The sequence below is a fragment of the Rhinatrema bivittatum genome, chromosome 8, assembly GCF_901001135.1.
Source record: "Rhinatrema bivittatum chromosome 8, aRhiBiv1.1, whole genome shotgun sequence".
NCBI classification, from domain to species: Eukaryota; Metazoa; Chordata; class Amphibia; order Gymnophiona; family Rhinatrematidae; genus Rhinatrema; species Rhinatrema bivittatum.
Window position 1 is genome coordinate 199,202,834 of NC_042622.1, and position 24,935 is coordinate 199,227,768.

Genomic DNA, 24,935 nt, shown 5'->3' on the forward strand with positions numbered 1-24,935 from the left:
CAGCCTCTATGTATAATCATGCTGCTTCCTACCCCCAGATTACATGAAGTAATGACAGAAATGTAAAGAATGTGCTCAGATAGCCATAGATATACACACACAGAGATGACACTTTTATAAGGCCAGGGAAACGTGGCTTATCAGACTGAATTTTCAAAGCCAAATATCCGCAATCATGGTTATTTTAAAATTGCCTGGGGTTCAGTGCATGTAATAACCTGATTTTGAGAATACTTTTACATACACTGGGGACATGCATTTTGGTGGGGCAGAGTTGGGATTTGCATGCATAATTTTTGTATTTATGTTGTACACACACAGGTTGCATCCCTCGTTCAAGCAGATGTAACTATGCGCTTGAGTTTGTGCGCATACCAGCCCACCTATGTGGGAATTTTCAAAGCAAAGCAATCTTATGAGCATATATACAGTATATACATATATTTCTTTAGAGGCATTGCACCTATAAATAAATAAGATAAAAAGTGACTTCTTACTTGCACAGAATATAGGATGTCTATACATACATATCATTCCAAACCACTTCTAGACCAGGAAGGAGGCTGAAGTATTGCATAGTAAAATTGTCTCCATGAAAACAGCTAAAAGTGCATGCATTGGAAGGCAGCATGCTTACCTTTAACTGCACTGGTGGAGTCGGGGTTGTGGCAAGTGCAGGAAATCCATGCACGCCCTTTCGGGCACGGACTTCACTTATGCTTTGATGTGGGTGCAAAGTACATAGGTACTACTTTCTACCCATAGGATGAGTGCCAGCCACTAGGCATTGCCACTGCACGTGATCTATCAGGGGCTGTGAATGCCTGCCTCCACAGCGTCACCAGGGCTCCACTTGACCCAGTGGACTGAAGATCTGATGTGGGAATGGCACCCAGATGCCGTCCCTGGGGCAGTGCCCAGCATTGCCACTGAGCCGACCCAGACTGGTTCTTCTTGAACCCACCCTCCAACCTCCAGCTACACCAAGCAAAGTAGAAAACAAATTATAATTATGGAAATAAGACAACACAATGCAGTAGATCATATGTTATGCATGGGTATCTCTGACACTTCTTAATAGCAGCGCGAAACAATTTTAGTTTTCCCTTTTGCAAAGGAAGTCAACAATCTCAAGCATCCCTTCAAAGGATGAAAGCAAATGAACCATCTATAGTGCACAGAAGCAGGTGTTGAAAAGGTTAACCTCCAGCTGGCTAGCTCTGGAAGCTTGTCAGCTAGTCCTGACCTTCGGAAAATTTTACCCTCACGTAGTAGCTAAAAAAGGACATTCACTAGGTATACACTTTATGCCACATGAAACATAGGCATTTGCTATTTTAGATCGAGGCAGAAAACTACAGGCGCAGATCAGATTTTCTAAGGTATTTGCATAGGATTTCCCCAGGTAAGTCATTGCACAAAAATAGCCAGTGTAAGTACTGGCAGGCACGTTATAACTTACAGGCACGTTTCAAACCGAAACCAGGAGCTTTGCTGAAAACAATGACACCATGTACAATATCTCACCACCACGAAGCTGCTTACTCAAAATTTACCCCAGCTGTTGTACCAAAAAGTATTAAAATGAATGTATTTCCTAAATTGCTGTATTTATTTCAGCACCTTCCATGCAATGTGCCAGCCTGGCTATTTGTAGACTTGCACAGGTTCATAGCTAAATTTATCTGGAGGCAACAGAGAGGGAGAATGACACTGGGTAAAGTGTGGCTTCCCAAACTGCTCGTCCTCATTTATGCATATATTATTGGGCGGCTAGATTAGTTGGTTTGCGTGCTTGGCTGAATGGAGGGGGGGGGGTGGGAACGGGACATTTCTTGGTTGGGACTTGAGAGAGAGCAGGCTGAGTTGGTGAAATGGCCATGCTCCCCTTTCTAGCCTCTGCCTCTTCTTTGAGACACAAAATGAGTAAATCTAGCCCAATACTCACCCATACCTTACTGATTTGGAGTCAAATGCAAAAGGAAATCCTGTCTCCCATTGCACAGATATTTGAAAATCCTATTTATTTATTATTTTTTTATATATTTAAAATCTTTTCTATACCGTCGTTAAGCTAATTGCCGTCACAACGGTTCACAATAAGGCACATAATATAATTTATCACATTTAAGTTTGAAATTAAGTAAACAGGTGCCATCAAATACTGTAACATAGTTTCATATTAAATATTACTTAGTGGTTGTGATAAGTCATGTCTACTTATAAGTATATCAGCTATAAGATAAATTAATCCTTAAGTCTGGTCCTCTGTTGTTGCAATCTAATAAAGTAAAATAAAATAAAATACACATACACACACCGTTCGAGTAAGCTGATGTGTGTGTGTGGGAGTTCTTCTGACCGCATTATACAATTCCCTGGACTCTACTCTCCATTCGCTATGTGGTATGCTTGCTTAAATAGCCAGGTTTTTAAACTTTTTCTGAATGCTTTGATGTCTCTTTGCATTCTGATTTCTAAAGGCATGGTGTTCCATATTATAGGTCCTGCTAGGGATAGGGCCCTTTCCCTTACTTGAGTTAGTCTGGCTGTTTTTACTGAGGGAATAGTTAGTAGGACTTTGTTTGCTGATCTCAAGTTTCTATTAGGGACGTGTACGTGAAGGGCTGTGTTCCGCCATTCTGTCTTTTCGTTGTGTATTAATTTATGTATGGTGCATAGAGTCTTGTATTGAGTTCTTTGTTCAATGGGTAGCCAGTGTAGTTCAATTAGGGTTTTGGTGATATGGTCTCTTTTACTTTTACCAGTTAAAATTCTTGCAGCTGTGTTTTGTAATACCTGTAGTGGTCTTATCGTGGTGTGGGGTAATCCTAGTAGAAGGGCATTACAGTAATCAGTGCTTGAAAAAATTAATGCTTGTAGTACTGATCGGAAGTCATTTGTTGTTAGTAGTGGTTTAAGTCTTCTGAGAGTCATAAGTTTGGAGTATCCTTCCCTTGACTTGTACTTGAAAGTATCTGTTATTTAGGTATGATTTGAACCATTTGATTGTTGTGTTGCATAATCCTATTTCTTCTAATCTATTTAATAGGATGTCATGATTTACTGTATCGAATGCTGCTGATAGGTCCAGCATCACTAAAATGTAATGTTTACCGCTGTCGAAACCTCTCATGATGTTGTCTGTTAGCGCAAGTAGTAGTGTTTCAGTGCTATCGTTTTTGCGAAATCCATGTTGTGATGGGTACAGAATATTATTGTCCTCTAAGTGTTCTGCTAATTGATTTTGTACGTTTTTTTCTATTAATTTTGCAATTAGCGGTAGGTTTGATACTGGTCTATAATTGCTCAGGATGAGTGGATTGCTGTTCTTTTTTTTTTTTTTTTAAATTGTCTCCTTCATTTAATGATAGAGTAATGATTTTTGATAAAGTCGGAGAGGTTGTGGAGGCTAGTTTTTTTATATCTATGGTTGGTTTTGTGTCATAAGCATGTGGGGGGCAGGGTTTAGTTCTGTTCTGGCCAGTTGTACCTTTTTCATCAATTTTTAATGGCTGGTGGGATAAGGGATTGGTTTTTATTTCTCAACTGTGGGACGAGGATCTTTTCATGGAATTTTCCAAGCTTGAAAGCGAATTTGAGTTTGATACAGTTTTGCCTGCTTCCTTTTTTTTCAAGTAAGGAGTGCTCTTGCCCAGCATTTCAATTACGAGGGGCCTTTGCAACTGTTATGGGAATCAGCCGCCCCCTTCACTTACCGGCCTCGCGCCAGCATCGCGGTCGGCCCGGGGACTTGGGTGGTGGCCGCGGGCCGCGGCGGATGTGTCCTGCCCCGTGCCGAGCTTCCGTTGCCAGCGCAGCCTTCCCAGCACGACCGGGGCTGCCCGGCTTCCTCCGCCTCCTGGCAGCCTTAGGCGCACATGCGCGCCACTCATTCCAACTAAAGGGACCTCGCCGGGAGATGCCCCGGCTCCACCCTCTTGACTTCAGCCTATATCTAGGCAAGGCCTGCTTCCAGACCTTGCCTTGGCTTCCTGGTTCCTGCTCCTGTTTTTGGAGGATTCTGTTCCAGTTCTGGGTTCCTGACACTTTGGTCGCTTGAACTTTGCTTGAACCACGGACTACAAGATTCGCCGCCTACCCTGACCCACGCTTGCACCACGGACTACGAGACTCGCCGCCTGCCTTGACCCACGCTTGGACCACGGACTACGAGACTCTCCACCTGCTTTGACCCACGCTTGGACCATGGACTACGAGACTCTCCACCTACTTTGACCCACGCTTGGACCATGGACTACGAGACTCGCCGCCTGCCTTGACCCACGCTTGGACCACGGACTACGAGACTCTCCACCTGCTTTGACCCACGCTTGGACCATGGACTACGAGACTCTCCACCTGCTTTGACCCACGCTTGGACCACAGACTACGAGACTCGCTGCCTGCCCTGACCCTCGCTTGGAACATGGACCTCGAGATTCGCCTGACCCTGACCCACGCTTCCACCGGGATCACGAGACACTCTGCACCTGAGACCCCAATTAACTCCAGCTGGCCCCGGTACCCAAGGGCTCAACCTGCGGGGAACGAGGGCTAGTAGTGGTGAAGCCCCAGCAGGGTCTCTGGCTCTCCCCGGCCTTGCCAGCCGACAGTGGGATCCTGTGGGGATCCTCCTCACAGGTAGTGCTATCTCCCCCTCGGCCCAGGGATCCATGATCGTAATAGCAACAGTTAAGCAGGGTAGAGAAGTATTCGCGTGATCCAGGGGCTACTAGGAAGGGGATTGCAATGGTGTATAGGGGTATTCTTACAGGGAAATTTGGGGCAACCACCCTCTATGGTTGAGAAATGGAATGCAGATCTAGGAGAACATCTGGATGTGGCATTCAGCGCATCATATACGATTTGTACAAAGAGGACGGAACTTATGGTTAAGTGATTGCACACAGAGTGTACTGCACACCTGCTAGATTTATTCCTGGAGCTAGTCCTTTGTGTTGGCGAGAGAGCGGGGGAAGGAGTTGTTATAAACACATGTAGTGGCTCTGCCCGGTTATGAGCTAGTTCTGGTTGCGGGTGGCGCAGGAAATAGCGAATATATTAGGTATTCCAGTGCATGTTAAACCCTTATTAGGTCTCCTGGGATGGTGGACTGGTTCTCTAATACCTTAAAATCATCATAAACTGGTGATCCAAATGCTACTGGCCACTAGATTCACAGTTGCCACCTTTTGGAAGTTTAGCCCAAATATGGACCATCGGAGAGCTCAATTGCGAAATGTGGCTGATCTCGAGAGGCTCTGATATGGTTTGAAGGGTCAGTCCTTTAAGTATAGTGCTGTTTGGGATTTATACCATCAATATTATGGCCAACCTGTACCTATGTTTGTTTAACAGAGTTTTGAAGTGCGTACCACTTGTGAGAGGATGGTTTTCTTCCTTATTTGATTTAAGGAACTATGGTCTTTGATTGCTTGACTCTGCTGGGAACCCCTGCTGGATTTGACTGTTGATTTGTATTTAAATTCTCTATGCCTAAAAATTTGTTAAATACATAGAACATAGAAACATAGAAATGATGGCAGAAGAAGACCAAATGGCCCATCCAGTCTGCCCAGCAAGCTTTCATACTTATTTTTCTCATACTTATCTGTTACTCTGACTGCTAAGTTCAGGGCCCTTATTGGTAACTTTTTGGTTCTAATTTCTTTCCACCCCTGCCACTGATGTAGAGAGCAGTGCTGGAGCTGCATCAAAGTGAAATATCAAGCTTAATTGGTTAGGGGTAGTAACTGCCGCAATAAGCAAGCTACTCCCACACCTATTTGTTTACCCAGCCTGTGCAATTTAGTCCTTGTTGGTTGTTGTGTGAATATAAATCCTCTTTTCTTCATTCCCCTGCCATTGAAGCAGTGAGCTGCGCTGTATATGTATTCAAAGTGAAGTATCAGGCTTGATTGGTTCAGGGTAGTAACCGCCGCAACAAGCAAGCTACTCCCACACTTATTTGTTTTTCCAACCTGTGCAATTTAGTCCTTGTTGGTTGTTTGAATATAAATAAAATAAAGAGTTAAAAAAAAATGAACCTTGTGAAAGATTAGATTTTGTGACGTAGCACTTAATTATATAGATAAAGGAAAAAGAAATTAAGAGGAAGAAGTTCACTTCAATGTAGTACTTTTTTCTTTTATTTATGACTTTGGTAAAAATGACTGCAGCTGCTACAGGGCAGAAGAGTAATTCCCATGACATTCATGCCTCTTCCTGAAAAAAACAAAAACATACTGCTACAAACTAAATTAAGCCCAGAAAGTTTGGATGAAAGAGATTTTTCTTAGGTTTTGACAATTATCTACAGCTACATAAAAAGATAATGTTTGGGCATGCAGGTCATGAGGACAGATACTGGCCTTTTCTTCTGAGAGATAAATAATACTATTCCTGGGATTGGGTAGGTAATAACGCTCTGGAACCAGAAAGATCAAAACATTACCTGTGGTATTTTATTCTATGGAATTACTGACTTTGCTTTCTAGTAGGTTGAGTGGGTGTGGAAAAGGTTATTCATTTGTTTCTAGAGTAATACATGTGTAACAGGAATGCAATCTATACTCCCGCAGGTTGTACACAACCAGGTCAATGGCGCTCGTTACAGTCCCCACTCCTTCTGACTGCCCCCTTTCCCCATCAATACTGAGTCACGTACAGATGGACACTTCCTGCCTATAATGCAGGTTAGACTCCTATTTGTAAAGAACACCTGAAAACTAAAACTGATAACTGTAATATAACCATCGTTCAAAGAAAACAAATCTCAAACTCTGACATTCCCAAGGATACACAAGAGCGACCCATGACTTTCACCATGCAACTTGTAGGCGCACTCTGACTATCCTGGATTTCCAGAAAACATTTCATAAAAAGGCCCTCATGAGAGACTTCTTAGGAAATTAAAATTTCATGGGATAGGGGGCTGTGTCCTGTTGTGGATTGCCAACTGGTTAAAAGACAGGAAACAGAGAGTAGAGCTAATGGTAAATTTTCTCAGTGGACAAAGGTGAATAGTGGAGTGCCCCAGGGATCTGTTGTGGGACCTCTGCTTTTTAATATTTTTATAAAAAACCTGGAAATGGGGACAACAGGTGAGGAGATCAAATTTGCAGATGACACAAAAATTATTCAAAGTTGATAAATCAAAGAGGATTATGAAAAATTGTAAGAGGACCTTGCAAAACTGGGAGACTTGGCATGCAAGAGGCAAATGAAATTTAATGTAGACAAGTGCAAAGTGAGGCACTTAGGGAAGAGTAACCCAAATTATAGCTACAAAATGCAAGGTTCCACATTAGGAGTCACTAATCAGGAAAAGGATCTAGGTGTTATCACTGAAAATACGTTGAAATATTCTACTCAGTGTGCAGCAGCCAAGAAAGCAAATAGAATGCTAGGGATTATTAGGAAAGAAATGGAGAATAAAACAGAGAATATCATAATGCCTCTGTATCGCTCCATGGTGCTACCTCATCTTGAGTATTTTGTGCAGTTCTGGTCACCACATCTCAAGAAAGATACAGCAGAATAAGAAAAGGTACAGAGAAGGGCGACCAAGATGATAAAGGGGATGAAACAATTCCCCTATGAAGAAAGGCTAAAGAGGTTAGGACTCTTCAGCTTGGAGAAGAGATGGCTGAGGGGAGAGATATGATAGAGGTCTACAAAATAATGAGTGGAATGGAATAAACAAACATTAATTGGTTGTTTACTCTTTCAAAAATTACAAAGACTAGGGGACACACAATGAAGTAACTAAGTAATACATTTAAAACTAATAAGAGAAAACATTTTTTACTCAACACTAATTAAGCTCTGGAATTCGTTGCCAGCAGATGTGGTGAAAGAGGTTAGTGTAGCTGCATTTAAAAAAGGTTTGGTCCCAAACCTGCAATGGTACTACGCTGCTGCTCAATTAGCTGTGATATTGGCGTGGCATAGATGTGGTGAGAAACCCCGATGGGTAGATATTGAACAGGCTCACTTGGGCTCTATTCCCATTCAAGCCTTAATATGGCAACCTAAGAAATCTTTGAAGATTATGGGATGTCTCTCTTTACCATTACAAACTATCCTACAGTCCTGGGTCCGATGGAAAACTTTATTGGTAGGAACGAGACGTTATTTTTTGAATACCCATTTATTTCATCATGCCTCCTTCTCTCCGGGATGGGACTCTGCACTCTTTCGGGAGTGGAGGCATAAAGGTATTACCACTGTGGCTAAAATCAGAGGTAGTACTGACTTCATGACATTCTCCCAATTGCAGGAAGTTTACCAACTTCCGCCTTCCGCTTATTATTCTCACTATCAATTACAACAATTTATCCGACGGGAGCATATGAAAGAGGACATAGATAAGGGAAGATCGCAATTTCTGGAAAAAGGCCAACCTTGCCTCCTCGCACTTCTGGATCTCTCCTCAGCGTTCGACACCGTGAACCACTCTAGCCTACTACAACGGCTAACAGACATCGGCATAACAGGAGCAGCTTTCAACTGGTTTAAATCCTTCCTTGAGAACAGAACATACAAAGTCAAGATAAACAACAAGGAGTCCCACCCCATTCAATCCAAAATGGGGGTACCACAAGGATCCTCACTCTCCCCCACCCTCTTCAACATCTATCTCCTCCCACTCTGTCATCTACTTACTAACCTCAATCTAATCCATTTTCTATACGCGGATGACATACAAATACTCATCCCTATAACGGATACTATACACAAAACCATGGATTACTGGAATAAATGCCTCTCAACCATCAACGATCTACTAGCCAGTCTCAACTTAGTCCTAAACACAAACAAAACGGAAATTCTTATAATAGCTCCGGAACAATCTGCCCCAACCACCGCCTGCAATCCTCTAGACACCTCAGGATACACCACCTCTCCTCAAGTCAGAGATCTGGGTGTACTCCTAGACAACAGACTCAACCTCAACAAATTCGTAAATAACACCACAAAAGAATGCTTCTTTAAATTACAAGTTTTAAAGAAACTAAAGCCACTTCTCCGCTACAGGGATTTCCACACAGTACTCCAGGCCATCATTCTCCCGAAATTGGACTACTGCAATTCACTCCTGCTGGGCCTTCCCGCCTGCACCACCAAACCCCTCCAGATGGTCTTGAATGCCACAGCAAGAATTCTCACCAATGCCAAAAAAAGGGACCATATCACCCCGATCCTCCAGCATCTCCACTGGCTCCCCATTAAATACAGGATACAGTTCAAAACCAGCATGATGATTCATAAGGCCCTACAGAGCATCTCTCCACTCAACTTAACCTTCCAGCTCCAACTACACACTTCTAAAAAGCCAACCAGAAGGGCATATCAGAACAGAATGATCACCCAACCAGCAAAATCCTCCCTGAGGAAACGCGCACTATCCACAGCGGGCCCTTCGCTCTGGAACTCACTACCACCAGACCTCCGCCTTGAGCCGTGCCATTCCACGTTCAAAGTGAAACTCAAGACTTGGCTCTTCCTACAAGCTTTCCCAGAGAGCTAAGAGCAGGAAGAATAACAACCCTCCCATCCCACAGCAATTTTGTAATGTTTATTTGCTTTATTTATGTGTTCTTAGTAGATCTTAGTTTGTATTCTACTTTATAATAGATTAACTGTTCTATATGTTCCATGTAAACCGCCATCTCGGCGATAGTTATCTCTGTTATCTGTGAACCGGAGTGATATGTATATTATACAGGAACTTCCGGTATATAAAAACCAAAAATAAATAAATAAATAAATAAATAATTTGAAGGGTGGTGTGCCTTAGCTGATCGCTTAAAGGGTGGTTTATCAATAATATATGCCCTATTACAGAACTCGTTGTCCCAACAGCCTCGGTATGTGTCTAAATGGGAAGGTGATTTAGGGCTCAAATTGTCTGAGGAGGAGTGGGCTCACATCTTTTTATACACCAAGGGCTCCTCGGTGTCTTCTTCTCTAACAGAAAATGGGTATAAACTTTTGTTTAGGTGGCATCTCACTCCAAGTCGGTTGTATAAAGCCCACTTATGTGCTTCTGATGAGTGCTGGAAGGGATGTGGACAGCGGGGCACGTTCCTGCATATGTGGTGGGAATGTAGTCACGTTAGACGTCTATGGTTGGATGTCCAGGATATTATTTTGTGTACAATAAAGAAACAAGTGGTATTGACTCCGGTGCAGGGCCTGTTAAATGCACCGGTTGCCGATTCTCGGTTCGAAAGTACCCTTATTAATCAACTTTGTTTGGGGGCCCGGTGCCTCTTGGCGCTATACTGGAAACAAGCTACTGTGCCTACTAAATCTTCCTTACTCCAGAAGTTAGACAATATGAGTGTGATGTATCAGATAACAGCTCAAAAGCACAAACAAATACCCAAATTTGACAGGACGTGGACTCCTTATCTCCAGTGGAGACGAGCTATGGGACACCTTGATGTGGGACATTTGCATCCCTCCACATAAAACACAAGACTCACAAGCAACTAGTCAGACTCGGAGGCATGGGTCGTGATCTGCTTTATTCCACCATCTTGATACTATATTACACATATATATATTTTTTTCATTTGTCATACCATGGTACATTACAGTCTTTCCTTTCCCCCTCTGTGGAGGGTTGTCATCTCCTTAGAGGGTCCTAGGACGCTTATATTATATGACCTGGCTTGTAATTTAATTTCATCCTTGTACATTCCTTATACATCATGCTTTTGTTTTTGGTGTTTTTGCTGTGCGGTGCCTGTCCGTCACTTACACATTGATTATGTGCATTATCTGTTCCTTTGTATTATTTGAGCAGTTCTTCAACTATATACCTGTGGTTGTATTATGGTTTCTATTCTGTGTATTTGGAATAGAAATTATATTGGAAAAAAAGGTTTGGACAGATTTCTGGAGGAAAAGTCTATAAACCATTAAGGTGGAGTTGTAGAAATCCACTACATATGGGATAAGCAGCTTGGAATCTATCTACCTCTTGGGATCATGCCAGGTACGTGTGACCTAGATTGGCCACTGTTGGAAACAGGATATTGGGCTTAATGGACCTTTAGTCTGACCCAGTATGTCAAATCTAATAGCCTCCTTTTTTTTTTGCAAGAGGCCCTCCTGAACATGGAAACCTTGGAGCTATTTAAATGTCTTTATCATATCTCACCTTTCTTCTAGGGTATACAAAGGGTCCTTCATTTTCAGTTTCAACTGATTTTCACCCGTAAATTCCCACATTTTTTCCAAAGATGACATTCAGTTTAAACTGATATTCACCTTACATTTAAGGCTGAGTAAAATGCAGTGTTTCGAGGCCTCCGGCATTGCTGGAAGCCAGCGTGAGCCAAAGCGCATGCTGTGTTTTAGGTTTCACCTCCCATCAGTGAAAGCGCTCACCCTCCAGTGCCGTATTTCAGGTTCCAGCTCCTCACCCTCCAAGCGGCCAGAGTGCCTGCTCTCTGGTGCTGTGGCTACATTTCACACAAGCCCTGTCCACCAGAAGCACTTCCCGGCAGGCTCCCTGGCCCCGCACAAAAGCAGAAGTTTAGTGCTGCAGAGCGCGGGAGCCTCCGTAAGCGGCTGCTGAAGGAGAGAGGAGAAGCCTGGAGCCACCACCAGTAAGGATGAAGGAATGGGGGGAAGAGGGAGGGAGATTATCAGTGAGGTGGGAGGAGAGAGAGAAGGGCATGCAAGGCAAGGGATTAGGGACAGAGATGGGGATGTTGCTGAGTGGATGGGTGGGGAAAATCTGCTAATGTTTTATGGTCCTGGCTTCTGTCCACCAACATAAACTCCAATATTTACCCAGAAAAATAATGAATCATTTTTTTTTTCAGCTGATTTTCTCCTGTTTTTGTTCTTATCACAATAAACTCTGAAAAATTCCCGGGGAACAATAAAGAACAATAAAAACCAGGTATACAGTACGTTTAGATCTTTAAGTCTGTCCTCATTTGCTTTAGAACAAAGATCACTGAACATCTTATGATCCACCCTCTAGACCGATTCCATCCTATTGATATCCTTTTGAAGTCTCTAGAACTGCATGCAGTATTCCAAATGAGGTCTCACCAGGAACTTATAAAGGAGCAATATCATCTCCCTATGCGGCCAAGCACATTTCTGGCTTATGCAGTCATTTTAGCTACCTGCTTGGCCACTTTGAGATCATCAGATGTGAATCTGCTCTTCTTTTGAACTGAGAAGAATTTAACCCCCGATATTGTGCCTCTCCCTTCGGTTTTTGTACCCTAAAAGTATAACTGTATATTTTAGCATTAAATCTTAGCAGCCAGACCCTAGACCATTCCTCGAGTTTCACTGGATCCCTCCTCATATTTTCCTCACCTTATTAGCTGTCTACTCTGTTGCAGATTTTTTTATATCATCGGCAAAAAGACAAACTCTTCAGGACAACCCTCTGGCAATGTTGCTCATGAAAATGTCGTAAAGAACCGGCCCAAAGCCCGATCCCTGAGTCACACCACCCTCCTCGGCGTGAGCTCCGTTTACCATAACCTTTTGTCGCCCTCCACTCAGCCGGTTTCTAGTCCAGTCATTCACTCTACAGCCCTGTAGCTCAGCTCCTCTGCTTCATCACTGAATGGCCTGCCATAGCATTTGGTGCACGAAACATTAAGAATATCTATTACACGTGTCCTTAGGGACAAATCTGCAATTGTGGCATTTGAGGGACGGAGTTGGCTTGTCCATATCCCCAAACCCTTACACAAGTTTGAAACAAGCCTTCGATGATTATGTTGCCATACATGAAACATATAGTAGAATATTGTGTTACTAAGATAAAATAATTTCCCACTCAGAATCTGCTTTAACACAATTACAATAAGTGGAAACCATAAAAACGAACAACCAGACAACTGGAATGATGGAAATTGGTTCTGATTTTGCAGGTCCATGCTCAGGTCTTCCTGCTATCACCTACCTGGAACCGTTTCTATGAAATCAGCCTTGCATTGGTCCTTTAATGCAGGATACTTGTTGTCAGTACAAGGCCTGGTTTTCAGGATATCCACACTAAATATTCATTGTGCATATTTGCATATGCATGGTCTAACACCTGAACTGATTTACATATGTTGTTTATTCCAGGCAGCAAAATTTCAAAGACCAGTTCTGGGAATCACTACACCAGGCTAAATCTCTGTTTTATGGTAAAATAAAAAAAAGACCCTCTAACACTAACAGCAGTGCAACAAGACTGCAATAGCAGTGGTTCTCATGTTTACCTGCACATTTTTTCAAGGAAAACCCATAAACTTTGTAAGCTGCCCCTGAATGCAGCTGCAGTCCACATCTTTCTAACTTTTACAATCGCAATCAGAAAAAGATTGACCCTAGGCCTGCCAGTTAGGGAGCGATCCTCTAAATGGAATTATCTGAAATGAATGAATGCAGTTTTCTGTGTTCCCAAATAGCAAACTTTTTTCTGCATCAGTTGGAGCTGTCTTAAACAAATAACAGAGAAGGACAAAAACTGATAAGAGCCTTGATGGTTTGCGCACCTAGGTTAATGTGTGGCACATTTCTGCTGGCTCTGCTGAGAAGGTGCTGGACACCTGGAACGGGCTTCCAGCGGAGGTGATAGGAGCCAAACAGTGGTAGAATTCAGGCAAGCATGGGGCAGATACAAAGGGACTTCAGAGGCAGAGGGACAGAGAAGACCCACAGATGGAGGAAGACCCGTGACTGCATAGAAGACATGGGCAAGCTGGGAGGAACAAGTGCTCGTTTTCTGGCAACATCTTCTGTGTTACCTTAATAAACTTTCTCCTAGCAGGAAAGGAATTTTCTGGGGTTTTCCCCAAAACACAGACTAAACACTTACTAGTTCCTATGTAGCCTAAGGTTAATTATTTCTGCTCAAAACTTCCACATTGACACTGTAAAAAGCAATTGTGTCAAACCACTAACCAATCCACATGAGTTAATATAGAGAGTGAGGTTAAGAGGGAAGAGAGAGGGAGCTTGGGCATTTGCTGCTTACTGAGTTCAGTGCACATGATTTCAGCAGCCCCTACACAACGCAAGAGCAGGCATTGTTACCACTTAGCAGGATAGCAGCACTGCAGCACTGCGTGGTTGGAGAGAGTTGTGACAATGGGAAGTCTTCAGCAAGTTACCAAGTCTGGTCACTTACCGGATAGTCAAGCAGATTCTAAGGAGGAACTCCTAAAAAGAAAATAAACTTAACCTGTCGACTGTACTGTGCAGATAAAGTCTAAAAGACCCGGGTCCCTTATTTCTACCTACCTAGGATGAGATGTCAGCTTAAATAAAACAAAGCCTTCTTGTCTTTGCTAAATACCAGAGAAGGCGTGGCCTAGTGGTTGGAGCAATGAGCTGGGTTCAAATCCCACTTCCTCTATTGGCAACCTTAGGCAAGTCTTTAGGAGGTCCATATTCAGCCGCTGGCCAGCTAGCAAAGTTAGCCAGATAAACATATCCAGGTAACTTTGCAGGGATATTCAGCAGTAGGAGCACATTTCTGAATATCCTTGGCTATCTTAAAGTCAGGCTAATTTTCAGACAGCTGTTTGGATGCTCTAATGTTATCTAACTATGGGCCCGATTTACCAAGCATGTTTCCCATAGACACAAAATGGGAGAAAGCCTTAGTAAATCAGGCCCTATGTTTGCCAGATGATGCTAAAATCTGGCTTTTATCGGGCTAACTTATCCAGATAGCAGACTCCGCCCAGGAATATCTTTGCCCTTCCCTGAGTTAGCCGGATAACTTCTTAGCTGACAGAGCCGGTCAAGGTAGCAGGATTTTCAGATCCTGCCCTTATGTCCAACTAAGTCCAAACTTTGGAAGACAAATGGCACTGAATATCGACCTCTTTATCTCACACTGCATCAGGTACTCGCTTAGAGGTGAATTTTAAAAGCCTGACTCACACCAAAATTATGAAATGCAAAAAATGTCAGGCCGGTGTTCGCCCACAGCATTTTAAAAACTGCCCAGATGTGCGCGTGCTTTCTGCTGCGCGCACAAATGAAAAGTTTTTAAAAGGGGTGGGGCACGGATGTTCCTGGGTTTCAACTTGAAATTTGCGTGTAAATGCTTCGGGGGTTCCTGCCGCGTAACTTTCTTCCTGCTGTGATGATGCGTAACTTATAAAACAAAAAATATACACAGCTCGCCAGGGTTTTAAGGGTCGAGACTAACAGGGGAGAAGGGAGGCTATTAAACTAGGGAGATTTGGAAGCCTATCCCTCACCTGAGAGAACTGGGAAAACGTATTTATTTATTTATTTAAATTCTTTTAATATACTGATGCTCAAGACAAAGTCTTATCGTATCGGTTTACAGTATAACCAGGGGGAAACCAAAAACTAGAAGAAAGAAAGTTACAATGAACAGGGATTACAATACAGGACAATTGAAAGAGGAAGAATTAGTTTAACAAAGCTCTCCTAAGAGTAAAGCGAACTAGTAAACCATTGATTGGCATGGACAATTAATTTGGTGGTTAATTTAACTGGTAATGGCGTCAGCTCGCGTGTCTTTTAAAAGCCCCCCCCCCCCTCCCACTTATGCGGTAGAAGCGACACTTGCGTGCGTAGGCGCACATTCACTTAAACTTGCGTGCACATGTCCGCGCGGTCAAGCTGTTTTATAACATGAGCGTATGTTATAAAATGGCCACGTCCCTGGGCGTGGGCAGACAAATGTGCGCAGGTTTAAAAGTCACCATCCCTGATCGTAAGCTCTTTTGAGCAGGGTGTTAACAAGCCTGAATATTTATCTCTACTTTATGGTGCTGCAAATGTCTAAGAGTGCCAGAAGGTGATAGATATTATTATTGCTGTCACCAATGGTTCATAACCCAGTTCTTAAGCCACACCCAGCCAGTGGGTTTTAAGAATACCCACAATGCATATGGATGAGGTAAATTTGCATACAAATCTGTCTTATACGTATTCATGTGGATAGTCTGAAAACCAGGCTGACTGGGTGTGTCCCGAGAATAAAGTTATCCTTATGAGGCAGTACCTGAGAGGCTAAGTGTAAGATTAAAAAGCCCCAATAGGCATGAAAAGGATACTGAGAAATGCCACCTGTAGGAAGCACTTACTCTTGACCTTACAGTTCAGACATCCTGACACTTCCACAGGAGGGGGCTGGAGGAACCAACTCACTGGACTGAGAGTGGATCAGAAAAATCCAGTCAGTGCAGAGCCCTGTATTGGGGCTCCAATGTAAAGAGATTTCCAACTCCAGCTTCCTTCCCCAAGTAATTCACTGGAGCAAAAATGCTGTGATAGCAAAGCAAAGTGCAACACTAGTGAGTATAATGCAAACAGAAGCTTCTTGCCTATTTCATAGTTTATTTCTAGACTGTTCTCCTTTTGAAAGTGACAAGGCCTCCATAGGCAATTGTTTCCAGTGATCGGCTTTCTCTGTAGGTCTGGCTTGCCCTTCTGCAGATCTGAACCTTCAGCCCAGTTGGAATTTGCCCCATCCCCACTCACAGCCATTTATGATGGGGGAGGAGAGGGAGGGAGGGTGGAGATGAAAGAGAGAGGTCCTGAAGTTGAGATAATATGGAGGCCTTCATTGGTAACCCCCAGGAGATTTTCCATGAATAAAACCCCAATCTAGTCATTCCAGTGACTTTCCTCAATAAGGGAGCCACGGACACCAGCTCTCTTCAGAACCTGACACGTGCGTGCATTCTAAATCCCACTTATGTCACGGTGTGCAGTGCCTGGAACTGCTTTCCTCCTGTGCTTTGCAGGGGGACCTGGATTTGATTCCCAGATCCTACTTCCACCCATCAGGCTGACCTGAGCTGGGGTTGCTATAAAAGTGATAGCACTCTCAGCCGCAGGGAAGGAGGGAGTGCCAGCCAGTGTTTGAAAGTGACATCTAATGCTTTCTGCTGTTTAGGACTCAGCAGGAACAATGATCCTTGCCCCTCAACTCATTGGGTTTTCTTTTAACAATCACAATCCAGGATGTTGTAACATATTACAAAAATACAAATTACTATCAGCCTAGCTTCCAAAGAACGGTGAAAGAATTGTACACTTTCCTGGTCTAGCTCGGTGGTTCAATGACAGTGTCCTGGAGGAATCTAGGTTTGATGCCTAATTCAGATCAGCCTGGATTAGAGATGTTGCAGAGGCAGCATTCACAGCCTCTGGGGAAGAAAGTCATAGTTATTGCACTATGGTGACATCCAGTGCCCAGAGTTAGGGCCCAAGATTGTATGATAATGTTAAACAGGACACAACTCAAACAAATAAATGAATTTAAGTATCTTGGAGGGCCATAACAAAACATGGAAAGTTACATAGAGAAATCAATACAAAATGTGTTAAAGCAAGTCAAGTATTAGGAAAGATGGCATCCTCACTCCAATACAAATATAGACATTAAAGTACCAAAGTCAATTTTTTCAAGACTATTTTTATACCAACATTTTGTTGTTATTGCCAAACATGAATCCTAACATCAATCCATGAATGAAAACAGAAATGAGATGTCTGAGAAGAGCAGTAGAAGTGATATGAAGAGACAGAATAAAAAATGAAGAGATTTGCCATAAGAAGACTTCAGTTCTACAGAATATCAGAAAATGATTTATACATAGTTTTGGCCATCTTATATTGAATACCCTGGAATAAGCTGCCCCAAAAGCTTACATACGACAACAAAATAGATGGTAAGCCAGAGGAAGACCAAGTAGAAGATGGGTAGATAACTTCAAGGACTTACTGAACCAATATTAAGTAGATATTGTAGAAGGAAAGCCAAAGGAGATCATTAGAAGAAGGGTAGATAACATCAAGGACTTATTGAACCAAAATGAAATAGATATGGTAGAAGGAAAGCCAAAGGAAGACCATTAGAAGATGGGTAGAAAACATTAAGGACTTATTGAACTAACATTAAATAGATACTGTAGAAGCAACATCAAGAACCTATTACCATTCCTTGCACTTCCCTCAATACCCAACAGGTAGAAGAGGATGAGGGAAGAATGCAGGGTTCCAGAAAGAGCCCTGGTGCATGGCCCCCAGCTGAGGGCTGTCACAGTGATGCCCATCTAGATGACTGGGAGGGGATATAAAATAGGGGACATCCCCAGGTGGTTGCCAATGAAGGCTCATGGTACTAAAGCCAAGCCCTGGTTCCGACTGAGCTGAAAGCTGAAAAGAGCAGGAGGAAAACTTCTGGGTCAAAGAAAAAGGAAAGAAAGGTGCACATTCTAGCTTCAGTAGTGATATGGATTACGCTACACAAATAAAAAACGGTGCATTTTTAATGCACTGACACACAAAAATGCATGACCTTGGCTTTAATACTGTACAATAGTCAGTAAGGATTACTTGCTATGGGGAAAAATGATTTAACTAAATTGGACTTGAAAGTTGCAGTGAGACATGCTGTCTTCTGCCTCTGTCTGAAAGGCAATCTACAAGTCAGCTAATGCTTATCTCTCGAGTGGTTTCCATACGGTACTGACAGCAAGCATCCAGTATTAAAGAACCGCTGCAAGGCTCACTTCATGGAAACGGTTCCAGTCAGGGTAGCGGGAAGACAGCATGAAGACCTGAGCATGGAACAACCAATCTGAACAAATTCACTTCATTCCAGTTGTCTGGTTCCTTGTTTTTATGGTTTCCACTTACTAAAGCAGATTCTGAGTGGGAAATTATTTTATCTTAGTGGCACAATATTCTACTATATGTTTCCTGTATGGTATCATAATCATCGAGGGCTTGTTTCAAACTTGTGTAAGAGTTTTGGGGTATGGACAAGCGAGCTCCATCGCTCAAAGGCCACAGTTGGAGACTTGTCTATAGGGACACGTGTAATAAATATTCCTGATGTTTTTTGTACCAAATGCTATGGGAGGTCTTTCAGTGGGAAAGTAGAGAAGCTGAGCTAAAGGGCGCTAGAGTGACTGGGCTAGAAACCGGCTGAGTGGGAGGCAACAAAGGGCAGTGATAAATGGAGTTTACTCCCAGGAGGGGGGGGCTTTACTAATGCTGTGTCTCAGAGATCAGTCCTTGAGCTGATTCTTTTCAACATTTTCGTGAGCAACTTTGCTGAAGGATTGTTGGCAAAGGTTTTTCTTTATGCCAACGATATCAAAATCTGCATCAGTAGAAGGCCACGTAGGTTAGGAAAATATGAAACGGGATCAAGTGAAGCTCAAAGAATGGTCTAGGATCTGGCAGCTAAGATTTAATACTAAAAAAAAGGGCCTGGTGAGAGCTTATTTGGAATATTGCATGGTCTCAAACAAAATGTTATCTGACCTATTTTTTTGTCTGTTCGTTGTCCTCAGGAGGCTTCCAGAAGGCCCATGAATCTGAGGCAATTATTTGATACTGTAATGTCAAACACAGTCCCCCTGGAATTGAATTGCAGAAGTAAAAATGAATGAATTGTAATGTGGAAGACAACATGATAATGGTCTAAGGTCTGGCAGCTAAGATTTAATGCTAAAAAAATGCAGAGTAATATATTTAGAATGCAAAAACCAAAGGGAGGTGAATTTCTTCTGAGCACAAAGGACGAGCAGGATCTGGGGATAATTGTATCTGATGGCCTTCAGATGCCCAAACAGGTGGATAGAGCGATGGTAAAAGCCAGAAAGATGCTTTGCTGCATAGGGAGAGGAATGGTCAGCAGAAAAGGGAGGTGATACTGCCCCTGTATAGGTCCCTGGTGAGACCTCACTTGGAATACTGAGTACAATTCTGGAGACCGCACCTTCAGAAGGATATAGACAGGATGGAGTCAGTCCAGAGGGAGGCTACTAAAATGGTCAGTGGTCTTCACTCTAAAATGTATGGCGATAAATGTAAAGATCTAAACATATACACCCTAGAGGAAAGGCGAGATAGGGAAGATATGATACAGACATTAAAATTTCTCAATGGTTTCCATGCACAGGAGGTGATCCTCTTTCAAAGGAAAGGAAGCTCAAGAATGAGGAGTTATGGGATGCAGGTGAAAGAGGGTAGACTCGGGATTTGTAAACTGATGGGCAGATTGATGTGGATGGGCAGATTAGAAATGACAGAAGAAAAAGAACATATGGCCTATTTCTCTGTTTCTGTGGCTCAGGAAGCCTCCAATACTTCAGTCCTGGAAAGCAGTGCGTTTAAACAACTCCCCTTTAGAATTGCTGTGCATTAAAAAATAAAAAATAAAGCACTGATTCATTAAAGTCTTTTCCCATAAACTCAGAATGGGAGAAAAATGATGGAGGTTCATTTTCGAAAAATGCTCAGCACCTAATTCAGGTAACCCTAAATTTAGGTTCCTAATTTTTAGCAAAACATTCACTTATATTTAGGTACCTAAAACTTAGGAGCTTACATTTTAATCTTGCAATTCATTTGCCCAGATTTAGGAACCTAGGTTAGGTGCCCAGAGCTGAAAATCAATACTAACCGGTAGATTTTAAAAACGCTATGCACAACGAAGCTGGAAGATATGCGCATGACTCGGTGCGACGCACGCCGTGTGGATTTTAAAACCAGCGCGGGTATGCGTGTATCCCCCCGGTATGTGCGCAAAACATTTTTCACCAAAAGGGGTGGGGTGTGGGAGTGGTCTATGCAGGGCATGGGCGGGACATAGGTGGGCCGGAACTGCACCATGAAGTCTGCGTGTAAGTCTTTACGTGCAGAAGCGTGCGCCGGGGATCCCCTATCGTTTAACTTTACTTCTGCTATGGATGGCGTGTAAGTTGTAAAATAAAGAAAAATATGGTAGTCAGGGATAATAAAGTAAAAGGAGAGGCAAGTTAGCTATGGGGGGGGGGGGGGGGGTTAGGAAGTCCTCTCCTTTACTGGGGCGAACTGGGAACAATCTGGGAAAAAAGAGGTAATTGCATTGGCGCACATCTAGTAAAATCCCCCCCTACTTCCGCCAGCAAGGCGGCATTTGCACACATATGTACGTATCAAAATGAAATCATGTGCACATATGCATGCAAACAGCTGTTTTAAAAACACGCGTGTTACCTGCTATTAATCAAGTTGACTTAAGGAATAGCCACTGCTATTACTGGCATCAGTAGCATGGGATCTTCTTAGTGTTTGGGTAATTGCCAGGTTCTTATGGCCTGGATTGGCCACTGTTGGAAACAGGATGCTGGGCTTGATGGACCCTTGATCTGATCCAGTATGTTCTTATGTTCTTAATTGCCGCATCCATGTGCGCATGCTGGCAAATGCACGCACATGTGCGCGGCTCTTAAAATCTACTTCTAAGTGCCTAATTAATTTTTCCCTGTCCTAACTCTGCCCCCGTAGTTACCCATGTCTTAGAATCTAAATTTAAGTGCCTGCTGAAGGCAGACATAAATGTAGGCACTCAGCCTTAGTCAGTCTTCAAAGAGGCAGATTTAGATGCCTAACTCCCATGGTTAGGCACCTAAATCCTTTGAAAATGGACCCCTTAGTGAATTGGGATCTTGGTTCTCAGATTCTGGTAATAAGCACCCACTCAAACAAGTCAGATCTGAAGATGATCCATTTGGTGGTGGTGGTGGGGATTGTGCTGTATTGTGTTGATCACCTTGAAGTATGGGGGCAAAGTGTTTCCCTTGATACAGACCCGCTGCTGGTATTTGTTGGGAATGTGTTCAAACAAAAGGATTGTTTTCTCTCCCATTCTTACACTTGCAGATGGAGTTTTCAGTGTAGACTCCATGAGTGAGTAAACCCTCCCCGGAAAGCTATTCGGGTAAGTAAGGACCGAGCTGTGAGGGTGGCTGACTTTTTTTTATTCAAGGAGTAAGTTGTTTTTGAGGCTGCTTTTTTTTTTTTTTTTTAATAGTCGCATCTCTTTCGGCTAATTGCTTGCACAAACTCACTGGTACCTCTGCACAGCAGGAAATGTGTTGTCAGTTGAATGTAACCCCCAAGATAATGCCCAAAGAATATTGACAAACTGATATGAGCAGGAATGAACTTTCCATCTGCACAGAAACTCCTCCATGAAAGCCTAACCTATTCAAGCATTTGTCACATTTCTGCAGGTTTATCTTTCTAGCTGGGAGTATGGTACAGTATCACGTGAGCACTTTAAAGATCAGAGTCTGCATGGTCTCAAACAAAATGTTATCTGACCTATTTTTTTTTGTCTGTTCGTTGTCCTCAGGAGGCTGCCAGAAGGCCCATGAATCTGAGGCAATTATTTGATACTGTAATGTCAAACACAGTCCCCCTGGAATTGAATTGCAGAAGTAAAAATGAATGAATTGTAATGTGGAAGACAACATGAAAAAGCAAAAAATTAATACCACTGGAAAAGCGTACCCCAATGTTTCCCAAATCTGACCTGGGGCCTACACAGCAGGTCAGGTCCTCAGAATATCCTGAATGACAACTCATGAGATAAATGTGCATACGTTAGAAACCCAGTATATATCAAACTTATCTCATGCCTATTCATTGTGGGTATCCTGCAAACCCAACTGGCTGTGGGGACCCCAGAACAGGATTGGGAAGCCCAGCCCTGGTCGCTACCATGTGCTGCTGCAGCTTTAGTTAGCTCTTAGTGTATATTGGGACACTGCAGACCAAGCCAAGAAGAGAGGGTATTTCTGGACCCAGACCATTCAAGCCACTTCTGAGTCAAAACCAGATCCCCTTTCTCCAGCCAACTATTAGTTCATTTCTATTTTTGACATTTCTCAATGAACTGAGTCATTAGTGGTTGGAAGGTAACACCCCGGGTCTCCGGATGCCTGCTGAAAGAATGTGATTGCAGAGTGAAAAAAAACCAAAACCTCATCTGCACCAACCTCTCCATCCCCACCCCCAAATAACCATTTTTAAGACAAGGGGATCCAAGCCGACTGCAGGGATGCTGGCTAGCCCAGGTCAACCATGGGCTAGACCTGGAATTTCCCCAATACGTCTTTGTACTTTAGTAACAATTTTTCTAAGGAAATCAGGCATTACATTTATTAGATGAATTAGTGCAGGGATTCCCAAACCTGGATGGTGACCCCCCCCCCCCCACCCCACAATACCTGCAATCAATATACATAAGATAAATCTGCATATATTGAAAACCCAGTCTATGCAAATAGATCTCATGCATATGCATATCCTGAAAATCCAACTGACTCTGGGGTTACCGGGACAAGTTTGGGAAGTCCTAGGATGGGGCAAACTCGGTACTGCCTCACTTCAGTCAAGTTTTACTTTGATTAGGTGACAACCCTGGTCAGCTATGCACATCCAATTCTACTGTGCAAGGTAGGATAGAAGCAGCCTGGCATATCAGATCAAGACCTGAGACAGTGGGACCTAAGCTACAACATGGCAAGCAGGTTTTTCTATGTCTCACACATTACTCATTTTGATCATTTTTCATGTTCTGCTGCAGATCAGCACTTCAAAGGAAGAAACATAACTAAGAAAGCAAGAACGAATGGGGAATCCAAATCAAATCAGGTCATTTTCATTTCAGTTTGTTTTTCCCAAAGCGAATATATAATGCCTCCAAAAAATCCAAACATTTGTGAGTTATACATTTTGGGAAATGGAAAGCACTATTTCTGAAACGGTGAATGTTATTTCCCGAAACAAATAACTGGAAAGAAAAAAACCAAATGAAAGGAAACCCCAAAATGAAATTCAGCCAAAAAAATGGGCCAAAAGATGGAAAAAAAATGAACCGAACAAAAATTTGCCTGCAGCCTTCTCCATGCCAAATGGATGGGAGAATAATAATAGTAAATATAAAATCTCACAAATGTAACCAATGTCAATACACAGCTTATGCTAACATTGTCTTACAGTACATGCACAACTACAAAGTAAAGAAGATTTTTTTATGATCGCAGAATAAATCTTGGATTTGATTAACTGTATCGGAAAGTTTATCACCTACTTGGTTTGCTTATTTCATTTCAGATCCCCCATCTCCTCCCCCCAGTCCAGCACAGGAAGATTTGGAGTGAGTAACAGGATTTCCTACTCAGGATCTGCTGGGTACTTCCAAGAAGTGGTCTGACCCAGCATGGCATGTCTTATGTCCTTATGAAATGCATGTGAGCTAAGACTCCCCCCCCCCCCCCCCCACGCCATAATATATAGACTCTGCTTGCAAGTCTGTCTATCGCCATGTAACTGAGTTTTCAACTTTTTTTTTTTTTTTTTAAATTGAATCAAAGATTTGGTAAATTTAATTTAGCTAGAATTAGAATGTTCCATTTCATTAAAATTAAGTCTTGCTAGAAAAGCACTATATTATCCTGCCAGAGGCAGAACATATATACCATTTTTTTTTTCACAAAATAAAATATGGAACCAGAAAGGAATTGATTGCTTTTACTATCACCATGACTACGTAAATATGAGTTTTATCCATTGCTGTAACCTAAACACAGTCCGTACAGTTCTTGAATTTATGATCCATAGCCACAAGGTTAATGAGAAAGAAATCCATTTGTGCGTCAAACACATACAGGATAACAAGCAGATGATACACCCATCAATCCGGCCTTTAAAGTAGAAATACAGTAAATATTTACAGGAGATGATGTTCTTCTCTCCTCCGGTCTTTGCTTGGTATTTGTTCTGAGAAACTGCTGTGGAAATGGAGCGGAAAAAGCGCAGGCCACTCGCCACAAAAATAGCCTCTTTGTGGCTGATGAGGCGCTAGCGAAATAATGCTTTAGTGCAGGAGGCCATCCCAAATCCTAAATAAAAAGGAGTGGCTTAGGGGTTAAAGCACTGAACTGAGATTCGGGAGAAGCTCTGGCGGATAAATGTCAAGATTCCCCTCCCTGCAATGGACTGGCTGGGGGAAGGAGCAGCCTAGAGGTTAGAGCAGTGGGCAAGCCACTTTACCCTCCATTGCCTCAGATACAAACTTAGGGCCTGGATTTTCTAACTTCGCGGAGCTCCCTGAA

General features: G+C 42.7%; 1 long non-coding RNA gene across 1 annotated transcript in view; it reads left to right on the forward strand.

Moving 5' to 3' along the window:
* The window catches only part of LOC115097403, a 53,537-nt gene extending 29,425 nt beyond the window's left edge, over nt 1–24,112 (forward strand). Inside the window, exons 5-7 of the long non-coding RNA XR_003858273.1 lie at nt 21,694–21,751; nt 23,405–23,472; nt 23,935–24,112. This is a non-coding gene — a long non-coding RNA (uncharacterized LOC115097403). The remainder of the gene's footprint in view (nt 1–21,693; nt 21,752–23,404; nt 23,473–23,934) is intronic.
* The last annotated feature ends 823 nt before the right edge of the window (nt 24,113–24,935 follow it).